The sequence below is a fragment of the Vombatus ursinus genome, unplaced genomic scaffold (genome assembly GCF_900497805.2).
Source record: "Vombatus ursinus unplaced genomic scaffold, bare-nosed wombat genome assembly UNPS02014786.1, whole genome shotgun sequence".
Classification (NCBI taxonomy): domain Eukaryota; kingdom Metazoa; phylum Chordata; class Mammalia; order Diprotodontia; family Vombatidae; genus Vombatus; species Vombatus ursinus.
The window spans coordinates 35548671-35561829 of record NW_020954564.1 but is presented as its reverse complement, the minus strand read 5'-3'; the positions used below and the strand labels follow the sequence as shown (position 1 = coordinate 35561829).

Below are 13159 nucleotides of genomic sequence, written 5' to 3'. Positions count from 1 at the left end.
AGAGAGAGAGAGAGAGAGAGAGAGAGAGAGAGAGAGAGAGAGAGAGATGCTGTGTATAGTAGCTTACTTTGTACCATGGCTGGAAAAAGTTATTTTTACTAGACAATTAACAACTACTATTACTATTACTACTACTACTACTACTACTACTACTACTACTACTACTACTGCTACTACTACTACTACTACTACTACTACTGCTACTACTACTACTACTACTACTACTACTGCTGCTGCTGCTGCTGCTCCTATTACTACTACTTCCTCTTCTCTACCTCCTCATCACCAGGACACATCAGTCCTCTGCTACATCCAGAACTGACCAGGTCTAGATACAAAACAGTAAGTCAGAAAACACAAAGAGTACATTTGTAAAACAAAAAAGATCTGGCTATCTTAGGAATAGGACATTTGACCTTTGTAAAGTATGATTCTGGTCCATATATAAACATACTTTGACTTGACTGTGACTGATTGGGGTAACTCTTCCTACATAGCACCCCTTCATCATAAGCTAAGTTACTCCTATCCTCAAGATGCCTATGTCATTGTGCAGAGCTTTTCTGCTCTAACTGTACTGTTAATCATTTTGTGTCTCCTGGAAAACTTCTGCAGAAATTTAGCAGATATGGTAAATACTGAGAGAGATCTTCTCATAAACATCTGCTTTTCCAAATAGCGTATAAGTATTAGACCTTGAATGCAAAAACTTCCCATTGAACGTGGCAGTGTAAACAGCACAGCAGGAGGAAAAGCAGTACTCACAAAATTCTGATCAGAATGATTCAGTTTCACATTTTCTATTTGGTACTTATTAATACCAAAGATCCGACCACTGTGCAGTTGCGGCATTTGGGGAATTAGCACACTTGGGAGAGGAGCTGAAGTGGTTAGGATCATACTTGGTGCAGGAACTTGCCATAAAACATAGAATTATTCAAGAAATTGTGAAGAAGTAAACCATACTCCCCAGTCCAGTTGTTTCCAGTGAGGTAGCAGCCTAGTTTTACCCTGGTCAGGGGTTTCAAAAGGTGTACATTCCCAGGTTGCATATGATATTTGTTAAGGTCCAAGCAACAGGAACCCTGAAGCAGGGAATGCTGAGCAAGACAGCATGAAGCAAACGAACTCCCAATGCGTATGTCAGCCATATACCGAGACTGTTCATTACCTACGTATTTGGATTAAATCACCATGAGCAACTCCAACATCTATTTTTGCTCTGAAAATCAACACTGGTGGGGTGGGGAGGCAATGGTGGAACCTGCCATTCTGGCCCCAGTGAAGCACCCCAGAAAGGCCCAACACTTAGCTGGTTCCCAGGAGCCTGACCTCAACTTTTCCCTCCATTCCTTCCTAATCTAAATCTATAGATCTATGACCCAAAGGACCACCTATTCTGTGAAGCGTTTCTTGCCCAAAATGATTTTCTTTTCTTTTTTTCAAAGTGATTTTCTATTGCATTTATTTTAAGCTCTAATTTGCCACATAGATGCTGTTAAACATCATTGGTTATCCTTTTACATTTGTCTCGTCTCCTTGAGTCTTTGAGTCCCAGTACTGATATTTATATTTTTCTGTATTCCTCACATGACAAATACATTCCTTTTTATAAAACAGGTGCTCAGTAAACAGTTTTTCAAGGCCACTTTAATGGAGAAATTTGTTTATACTGCCCACCACTACAGTACAGACTGCATTTAGGCTGAAGTTATGGGTTCACAGCATCAAGAATGTTAAAACTTAAAGTAAGTACTTTAGAGATTATCAAAACAGAAGCCTTTTATGATACAAATAAGTAAACCAAGGCCTAGAGGGGAGAAGTGGCTTATCCAAAGTCACCTAGATAGTAAATAGCAAATCACAGATTTAAACCCAGGTGTAGAAACACAGTGAATTGTAAAGAACTTGAGCTGGAAGGGACCTTGAAGTCCATCTATTCTGGTCTTCTCAGAAGAAAAAAACACGATCCAGAGGAGTTAAATGGCTTGCCCATTGTCATATAGGTACTAAGCATCGTAGGTAGGATTTGAACCCAGGTCTTCTAATTCTAGAATCAATATTCTTCTTAATACATATAATATATATTACATATCAATATGTATATATAATGTATATGTATATTATATATATGTATATATATACACATTATACACACATATACACGCACACTGCCTCCCATTGTGGTTTAATGACAAGGGGAAAAAAGTATTGGATATCATTTTTAAATCCAATCTGCCACTTAAATTTTTGTGAGCTTAGGCAAGTCACTTTCCCTGTCTAGGTCTCATTTTCTATAAAAATAAGAGGATTAAACTATATGGTATATGCTTTTCAAACTTTACATCAAACATTCTTTCTACCGCTGCAACCAAAGTCTCATTTGGATCATTCCCAACTCTCTGGCCTTCTCCTCCAAACCAGCTTTCTACTCTGGATAAACTTTCACCCTGGGGATTATTCTTCTAATTGTAACTGGCTCTTTCAGACCACTATTTTAGGAAAAGACCCTGCCATGCTTCCCTTCTGGCTATATCCTCCACACTAGTTGCTTTATCTCTACATGGGTGCATCCTACACCCCTTTCTTTCTCCTATTCCCTCTCTCCCTAAGTTCTGGACTCATGAAATGTGATTAAACTAACTCTACCTTTGTTCCTGGATATGTTGTGCCAATCTATTCCAGCAAAGCCCTAATCAGGAAGCTATCACTCCCCTTTGAGTATTTTTTGTCCCACAAAAATATAAGCTCTCTGAGGTCAGAGAGAATCTCTATTTTTTTTTTATATTTGTGCCCCTAGAGTTTAGCAGTCATTCCTTCCTTCATTTATTTATTCAATCACTCATTCATATCTACTAGTTATTCTCTAAGGTCCTCTCCAGCTCTGAAGTTTCATAAGCATAAAAACACTCCTGAATTTTCAGCTGTTGCTAAATTCCATTGACTTAAACACCATGAAGGACCTACTATGCGCAAGGCACCATGTTAAGTGTTGGGTTAAATGCTAACAGTGAGACAACAGATGTTTTAGAAAATATTTTTATAAAGCCTCTAGGAGCATACTGTCTTTAGACAGTCTGTGTATGTCTTTGCTCTCCAACAAGGGTGTCAATAAAGGAGAAGGCTGTCAAGCAAAACATTTTCAAAACTTCCAATAAGAGGATTATGGGATAGGAAGAGAGGAAGGAGTGACCCATTTTTGCAGTGTTGATGGTTGTCACTACTCCTTCAACTGGACTAAGATCATTCCCTTGACATTTTCTAAAAATTCAACTTTGCAGTTGCTTAATAATGAATAATCTATCAAATATCTTACTTTAATCAACTCCATAAGTTCAGGAAATGAGATTGATAGTCACACAGGGACCAGAAAATAAAGAACCTCCCATTAAAAAGAATGCTCTGAGACATTTCCATTCTTGTGCAAAAATTGATTTGGAAATATAACCTACGTGATTGTAATGAGTACTGTATTTTGGGGGCAGTTGGAGTGAGGAGATACAGAGTTTTCTTTCCAGATCCTATCCATCCTTCCAGTGCCCACTCACATTTGACTTCTTTCTAGAAGCCTACTTTCCCTATTAAAGTCCACACACTGATGTCTACCTTCTCTAAATTCACTCCAATAGTGTTTACAGTTTGAACTGCGTAAGTTAACACTTGTTTATACATGGTCTCATATTCTGCTATCATTTTTCTTGTAAGTAACTCCTGTGCCCCTGCAAAGATTCCAAGTTTTTCAAGTGACAAAACATCGTTTATATTTTTCTTCAGAGATCTCATTGCTGTTGTTATTCAGTTATTTCAGTCATGTATGACTCTTCGTAAACCCATTTAGGGTTTTATTGGCAAAGATACTGGAGTGATTTGACATTTTCTTCTGCAGTTCATTTTACAGAAAAGGAAACTGAGGCGAACAGTTGCGGTTTAAGTGATTTGCCCAGGGTCACACAGCTAGTAAGTGTCTGAGGCCAGATTTGAACTCAAATCTTCCTGACCTTAGGCCTGGTACTATATCCACTATACTACCCAGCTGTCTACCTTGTTGATATCTTCAGAGATCATAAGATCATAAAGTTAGAGCTCAAAGAGGTCTTAGAGGTCATCTAATGCAACATCTTCATTTCATAGATGGAAAAAATAACCTATGGCCCACAATAGATAAGTGATTTGGCCAAGGTTACACAGGTAGTAACTGGGAAAGTCAGGATTAGAACCCAGATCTTGTCACTCCAAATGCAACATTCTTCCATTGCATCACATTGATTCCTTATCATCTAGCAATATGATGCATCTGTGGCACGTAGCTGAAGAAAATGACCTTCCAGGATTCAAAGAGACCCATAATGGCTCTTTCCCCAAATAATATTGTGGGGTTAAGGGAAGGGAGGCTTCTAATATTCTCCTCTTAAATAAGTCATTCAGTTTTAGAAGTTGCTTGGATTTAAGAGTAAATGGGCAGTCACATCCATATTGCATGTTTTTTGCTTTCCTCTATCCCAGTTCTTGTACAAAGCCAAACAAAAGACAGAGCCTACTCAGATAAGGCCAATGACAGATTAACAGATTAGCAAGACTCTGCTTCCTCTCCTGGGACACAACAAACTATCGCTAAGGCCAATGGCAGGCCACGGCTTTCCATATATCATAAATGCCTACAGGTAAATGACTAGTATTGACAAACCAACTTTCCCCATAGAAACTTCACTTATTCAAAGGTAGTTCAATATCTCTCCTCATCATGACTTAGACAATGACCAAAGTTTTTTTTTAATGACATATACAATAAATTCTTATATTTTTCCCTCATGACAGTGTCAAAAATAGACCAGGAAATTCTTGGAGTACCAGACCTAACAAGTACCAATCTTCTGATAGATTCACATCATGAAGAGAATTGACACTCTCACATTTGCTTCATCTGTCTGATTGACTTACATTTATTGATTTTTATAGCAAATGTCATTTTCTTTCATTATTAAAATAAATTGTAATCAAGGATTTGAATTGAACCACAAAATGATAAAGTTGGAGGAGTTCATAAAGGTCACCTAGCCCTGTGCCACAATTTTATAAATATGGAAACTGAAAGCCAGAGTGGGAAGGAAAACTTGTTTGAATTCACACAGCTAGTAAGTGCCATAGCCAGGAGTAAAGCCTGGGTCTTCTAATTACAAATCCAAGTTTACCCCATGATATCTCCTTTATTGGCAACACAATGGGAAAAAAAGACTAATAATACCACTACCTTCCAAAAGGAGGCACTGGAAAAGCAGTGGAGATTCAAATCGAGAGATTTGAAGTTATGATAGAAACTGCCCCTTCCTTCTCTATCAGTCTATGGAGGAGCTAAGTAAAGGCCAAATCAACAACAAAACCAAACTCACACTAGGGATAGTCTCGGCCAGGGGTGGAGAACATGCAACCTTGAGGCCACGTGTGACCTTCTAGGTCCTCACGTGCATCCTTTTGACTGGGTGCAAGTTTTATTAAGGGGATTTATTCTGTGAAGTTTGGATTCAGTCAAAGGATCACACTTGAGGACCTAGAGGGCCACATATAGCCTCAAGGCTGCAGTTTCCCCACCCCTGATCTAGGCCAAACCTGGGAGTGACGAGGCAGCTGCAATGTTCAAATCATAAATCAAAAGTTTCCAGGGGAAACAAAAACAAAAAGCAAATGTTATATTATTGATAACACCAAAGACCTAGTGAAGGTATTCATTAGAGGCTTCTATTTTTTTAAACTTGTTTCTCATTATATTAAGACTAGAACCATAATTGAATAGAAAGGGAATTTGAATTTGTAATTTAATGGTAGTAATTAGTAATTTGATCAATCAACAATCAGCAAGCATTTTAAGAATTATTTTTTATTTCTTAAAATATTTCCTAATTACATGTAAAAGAGTTTAGCAATCTTCTTTTTTTAAATTTTGAGTTCCAAATTCTTTCCTTCCTTCCTGCTCCCCCCTTGAGAAGACAAGCAATTTGATTTCAATTATACATGTGAGGTCACACCAAGTATTTATTAAAGCCTGTACAATATGTCAGACACTATGGTAGGCATTGGCGATGAAAAGAAAAAAAAAGGAAACAATTCCTGTTTTCAAAGAGCTTACATTCCATTGACTGAGATAACACGCATACACATTAACATGTATATAGATATAGTGGGATAGAGAGAGAGAGAGAGAGGGAATTGTAGGAATTTAATGAATCATCCTGTGACTCAATTCTGGAGCTAGCTCAATTCCCTTTCTATTCAATTATAGGTCTAGTCCAATTTCTGTCTTGTGAGAAAACTTTATTCAATGATGGGAATTGTGAGAAAACTTTATTGCATTGCTTGAACCTAGGCCCAAGTGGCTGGGAAACCAGGCCATCTGCTTGTTGTTGTTGTTGTTTGTTATTGTTGTTGAGTCATTTCAGTCATGTCTGACTCTTCGTGACTCCATTTGGGGTTTTCTTGGTAAAGATACTAAAGTGGTATGCCATTTTCCTCTCTACCTCATTTACAGATGAGGAACTGAGGCAAACAGGGTTAAGTGACTTATTCAGGGTCACAGAGCTAGTAAGTATCTGAAACCAGGTTTGAACTCATGAAGATGGAACTCTTTTGATTCCAGGCCCAATGGTCTATCCACTGAGTTACCTAGCTTCCCTTCTACCTGCTCCTTAGATACTCTTAACTAAGGACCTAGATTATGCTGACCAGAAACCCAGTCAAATCAAAGACTGATACAAGAAGTTTTCTCACAGTTATACAACTCAAGCAACTCATATGTCTAATCTGAAAACTGGTCCCATACTGGTCAGTTACTGTTTCCTTTTTTGATTTTAAATTGAATTCAACACTTGGGGGGACACCTCTTTTTTTTGTTCAGGGAATTGTACTTGTTCACTCTTCCCCTCCCAGTTTGGAAAGCCCCTAATTTTTCTTCCTATTAGAAATCAGATTACCTAATCTTGTATACTGGTTTATATCCTGTTAATTGTTTTCTTTTAATGCATAAAAATCTGTCTCTCCCTGTATTCAGGGTCCAGTGCCAAACTGAAGAGTCCTCGTCCCAATTTGTTATGCAATTGGCATGCATTGCTTAATAAATCAACATGCTCAGAAGCTTGAGCCTTTGTTTTCTGTTATTTCCACACATATGTATATATAGAACCCATACAAAATAAATACAAGATGTGTGTCTATACACACTCACCCATACATACATGCATGTGTATATATATCCCACTTGAAGTAGGAAGACTTGAATGGACCATTACATGGTGCCCTGTGGACAACAGTCCACATATAATTATATATATGACCATGAGAACAAGAAATAGGGAATTGTTTTGAAGGTATAAGCATTTTCAAAGTATTTGTTAAATTGAACTGATGTGGTCAAAATAAGAAAAGAATTCTGAACAAGCCTTAGAAGTGATAGAACAAGGGCACTTCTCCAAGTGGAGAGGTCCACATAGGGTGTGGGAAACAACAAATGGCATGATTTAGTAGAAAGAACACTGGGCGTAAAGTATTCAGACCTAGATTTGAATCTCACCTCTGATGCTTACTACCAATGATCTTGAACATTATTTCCTTGTTCTGGACCTCAGTTTCCTCCTCTGAAAAGTTAGACTACTAGACTAGATGACATCTAAGGTCTTTACAATTCTGATATCCTAATGACCAGGATCCCTTCCAGTTCTAACATTCTGTGTCTGAAAGTCTCTGCTATCTCTAACATATAATGATCCTATGAATCTAGCAATTTCCCCACCCGCACCTCAAACTTGGCTAAAGGTATCTGTAACCTTTATGTTCTTTGACTAGTCAGTGGCCATTCCTGATCATATCCCATCTAATCCATCAATTCCTGGAATCAGACATAGACACTCTATAAGCAGGAAATAGACATCCTGACTTTCGGAATCATCATGACCCCAAAAATGACCAGGCACAGTCTCACTCTCCAGAGATGTCAAGATGACTGTATTATCCTCACTGGCATATTCTCTTCCCAGGTCATTTATTCTCTACTCAAGAGAGTGATCTCCCATAGCTAATTGGAAATGGACTGACGACTAGTACTTCTGCCAGACAGAAGCCTTCTTGCTTTTAACACAATTCTGGCAATCTTTAAGGTCTGAACAAGCCCACTGGGGAAACATGATGAATTTTTCACACCTGTTCCTCCAAAAGGGGAGGGGAGACATACTCTAGTCACACACAGTCAGAATTCCAATAACTCCTTTCCTTTTCAGAGGAAAGTTTCCAGTAATATGGGCCACAAAATGGATGGAAACTATATCCTCACTCTTTCCCCGCAACACTGGAGCAGATGGTTGAAGTCTGGCTGAGATTATGGCTGGTCACGTCAGAACCCCACATGGAAGCCCGTTTTGTAGCGTGGGTGACCAGTGGAAACAAGTAGGGGGCAGAATTGGCCCTATGGGGGTGGTAGAGGTTCCGGAGAACCATCTCAAGGCATTACACAACTCATCAGGAATGTAGCTTTTGTAAGCTTGTTCGAAAAAAACCTCACAGCTTACTTCACCAAACATTCCTTCAGGAAGAAATACAGAGTAATAAGTGTCCTGTGATCCATCCAAGAGAAAGGCCAAGGCAAGAGGCCAGCATGCTAGAAGTGTCATTTCCCAGCTGAGGTGTTCTAACAGCTCCTGAGTATAACACAACACCAGAAGAAAAACATCATTGCTGTTGCCCTGCTCAGGTAGGGGAGCAATGAAGGTACACTAGGCAAGTGTGACAAGAAGATTTTCATGTCTTAGCTCATTCCCGCAGTTTCACTTGGTAATATCATTAAATCTTTTCCGTGTGTCAATATTTCTTCTCCACTGCTAGACTTTCAGCTCCTGGCATGGGGCTGGGGCAGGGGGCAGGTGGGATGCTAGACATGTCAGGAAACCTGGAAGGTAAAACTGAGGTCTGCCACAAACTCAAACTCACTATGAGACCTTGGTCCAGTCATATCCCTTATCCAGTTCACTGTGTCATCCACTATAAAAATGGAATGAAACAAGATATCTTCTAAGGTTATAGCTTGCCATGCTTTATGTTCTCATTCCCTTTCTGATACATTCCATATTTCAAGTTCCCTTCTGTTTTTAACATTATATTTTATACTTTTATGTAACTTTTCTTTTATATTATTTATATGTTATAATGTTATGTTATACTTTTATAAGAAGCAGTGTGAATGGTGAATGGTCATGAACTTAAAGTCAAAAAGACCTGATTTTAAATACCTGGTATGATATTCAGTACATAGCGGGAGTTAGATAAATACCTGTAGACTGACAGAAGACCATGCAGCAAAAAGCTGTCTTAGTGTCCTTTTGAAACTGGAAAGAGTGGGCACTTCTCCAGGCTCTGAGCAAGAAGGAGGTAGAGGTATTTGAAAGATATACAAAGTCAAAATTGATATAAGCTTTCTGCTATCATAGCATAGGAACAGTACCTACTTTCGAATGTCCTATGGCTGTAACAAACTAGAGTTGATGACAGATCTCACATAAGATAACCTCAAAGTGATTATGTGGCCAATTTAAAATATTGATCCTGGGACGTAATAGATCTTATCTCCTCCTCCTTCCTCCTCCCCATAGATCATAAGCTCCTTGAGGTCAAGGATAGTGGTTCATTCTTTTTTTCCACTTTATTTTTCTCCTCAATAAAATGAAAGGGGTTGGATTAGATGGTCTCTAAGGTTGATTCCATCTCTATGATTTTGTTCCTCTATTAATATTTTGCTTTATGGCATATGGTACTACTTTTTTCCCAACGAAGTCCTTCATAAAAGTAATACGATCCCCATCTTACATATTAGAAAACTAAGGCTCAGAAAGTGAAAAGACTTGCCAATGGTCGGATGGTAAGCATCTGAGCTGATAGATAAATTGAAGTTTCTTGACCCCAAATCCCACACACTTTCCATTATACCACACTCTCTACTAAGAAGGGTTCATCTCTGCTCTCATCTGAAAACTAAACCCCCCCCCCAATATGGTTTCAAATCTCTAATGAATGTTCATGTTAAGACTGGAAAGAACAGAGGACCTGGGCAGCTGTGTTATTTACTACCTATGTGTCATTGGCCAAGTAATTTACTTCAATGAGCTTTATTGATTCCTCTTGTGATTTCTGGAAATACTTCCTTTCTCAAACATTTATAACAAGCAAGCAACAAGAATAAAAATTTAAGTAAAAATACTAGATACCATGACAGCATCTAACAACATGCACAGCATTCTACCCTAGTTGTTCCCTACCTCTCTGCTGACAAGAAGGAGGCATGTTTTATAACCGTTGTCCAAGACTATTTTTTTCCAGTTGTTTAGAGTTTGGTTTCCTTTTAATGATTTTTAACATGTTATCTCAGTAATTATGCATGTGTGTACGTGTGTTTGCATATGTATGTGCGTGCACTTTATGTGTGCACACATGTGCATGCACAGCTGTGTATGTATATGTGCACATGTGTGCGTGTGTGTATGTGTGTTCATTTGGTTCTGCTTATTTTACTCTGCATTAGTAGATGCTAATCTTCTCATGTTTCTCTGAATTCTTCATAGTCATCATTCCTTGCTGTAAACTGATTGTCCTTACTGTTAACTGATTGTTAACTTCGTAGACTATAGTTTGTTCAGCCATTTCTCAATGCATGGGTACCCACTTTGTTTCTAGTTCTTTGCTGCCATAAAAATGCAGCTATAAATATTTTTGGTATTCAAATATATCTTTGTCTTGGACCTTGGGCATATTAGGCAATGATTTAACTTTCTTGTGCATCACTTCTTTCTTCTGTAAAAAAAGGGGCTTCAACTTGATGACTTTACCCTCTATGATCATTGCATTCCCTTCTCCTATAGTAGAAGTTGTGCTTGGCTTTCAATATATAAGCCTCGAAGTATTTTCAAAGCAAATTCCTGAGTCTACTCCTATCCATGCATGTAAATATCCATTTTCATATTTCTTTAAAATCTATCCTGTTTGTGCTGAATCATCCATAAGAACTACAAAACATACCTCTTTCCTAACCAACCTCATTGCTGGGCTTCAATTGCCCAAAAGTGAAAGGCCATACCCACCATGTACAGGGGAACTATCAGTCTTTGGGACCTGTAGATCCTTTAAATGTAACCTGAGCCACCCCAGAGACTCTGACTAAGCTAAATCCCATCTGCTTGAGGTTTCTGTCATTCCCAAAAGGAGACAGAGCAGGATATGAGGAGAGGTGGAGGGGGTTTGCTCCAGAAATGTGGAAAGCACCACACACAACCACAGACCTGGATCTCTTTCTGTGCCATGACATCATCTCAGAGAACACCACCCAGAACCATCCAGTCTGCATTTGCACAGCTCTAGGAAAGGCAATGGGCAGGGCAAGTCAGGAACATGAACACTTCGTAAACTAAAAGGTGAAACAAGCCAGACACCTTTCCTAATAAAAGTGAGAGAAAAGAATTCAGAAAAAGAATAATATTCACACAGAATTCAGAAAAAGAATAATATACACACTCACTTCCTGTGAATCCCCTCTTCCACCTCCAGGCATCAATTAAAATAGAAACACCTTCATTTTACTTGGTTTTGTGGTTTCCGCAGACTTTTATGTTTGTCTGCTGAACGTAAGACTGGAGTCATTGAATAGAAATTTATTCTGTGCCTTTAGGTCTGGGGTCTCCATCAAACTCCAGTCATTGGTCCACAAGTAGTTGTTAAATACTTCCTAAGTGAGGCAGAGCATTGTAGAGGACACAGAACTGGGTCTGGAGTTAAAGAAACTGGGTTTGAACTCTTGACTGTTGCATACTGTCTCAAATCCCATGGGCAGGTCACTTTCTAGCTTTGGTCCTCAGTGTTATCATCTTTAAAACGAGCATGTCAGACCAGGTGACCTAAGGTCTCTCTTCCAAATCTAAGCCTTCTATCTAGCTCTCTATCTCTTGTCTCTGCCACTTGTTACACAGGTAGAACCATTTTACTATATATATGAAGAGCCATATGAGAGTCATAAGGACAATGTAAATAAGCTGATCAGAAAGCCCTTTGAAAATGCAACAGAACTCCTGATGTAGTAGATCAATTAACTCAACCCATTTACCCTGAGGCAAAGCAGGAATATGTAGCTAGACACCACAGAGCTGGATACAGGCTTAATGATGGAACGCATCCAGTCCAATGCCCTGTTGTCATAGATGATGAAAATGAAGCCCAAAGATAAAAATTGACTTGCTCAAGGTCACTGAACATTATGATGAAGTCTTAAATCTTGAGGAACAGATACTAACATTCATAAAATATGGCACACTGGAGAGCCCATAGAGGGTTCTGTGGGACTATTATTGTTATCATCATCATCATCATATCATTATCATATAATATAAATCTGTAAGGGACCTTCAATATCATCTAATTCAATGGCCAAGTGGAGAAAACTGGGTCATAGAGAAAAGAAGTGACTGAAAGCCATATAAATAATAATTAGTAATGGCAGAACTAGAATCCAGGTGCTCGTATCCTCTTTCCAATGTTATCAGTCTCTCTTCTTGTGTTGGTCTCACATGTATATGTAGCTTTATAATAAATCTTTGTGATGCCTTCTTTTAATATCAGTCATTTCTGGAAATATTCACCAACACCTTCTCCCAACTAAATTGAACCTTCCTTGTAACAAAGATTAACACTTAAGGAGAAACACCTGCTCTGACCAGGAATTTAACATTCTACCCTAGCTGCCCCCACCTCGCTACAAAGATGACAGAGGTATGTTTCATTATCTATCCATCATTACTGAATTCTCAATTACCCAGACTTCTGCTGCCATTTAGTGATCTCTTCATTTAGATTATTATTGCAGTTGTATACAATGTTCTTTTGGGTCGGTTTACTTCACTGTGTGAATCCATTCATGCAAACAGATTAGCACAGTGCCTGGTGCTTTAATTCCTTCAGATTTGTCCACATTTCCCTGATTTCTTCTATATTTTGCTTCTAAAAGGAAACTTTGGGTGAGATTCTCTTGGTGTCCAGGCTACAACCTGAATGTAAATGGGCCCCCTGAGGGAACTGCATCAATGCTTCCTAGTTACTAGGAAACCTTTTGGGAGTATTCTACTGTTATTTCTAGCCTGCCAGA

The 13159-nt window shown here is 38.7% G+C and overlaps 1 pseudogene; it reads right to left on the bottom strand.

Annotated features, from left to right (window-relative positions):
* Window positions 1-295: 295 nt before the first annotated feature.
* On the bottom strand, window positions 296-8478 carry LOC114047234 (annotated as a pseudogene).
* Window positions 8479-13159: the final 4681 nt, after the last annotated feature.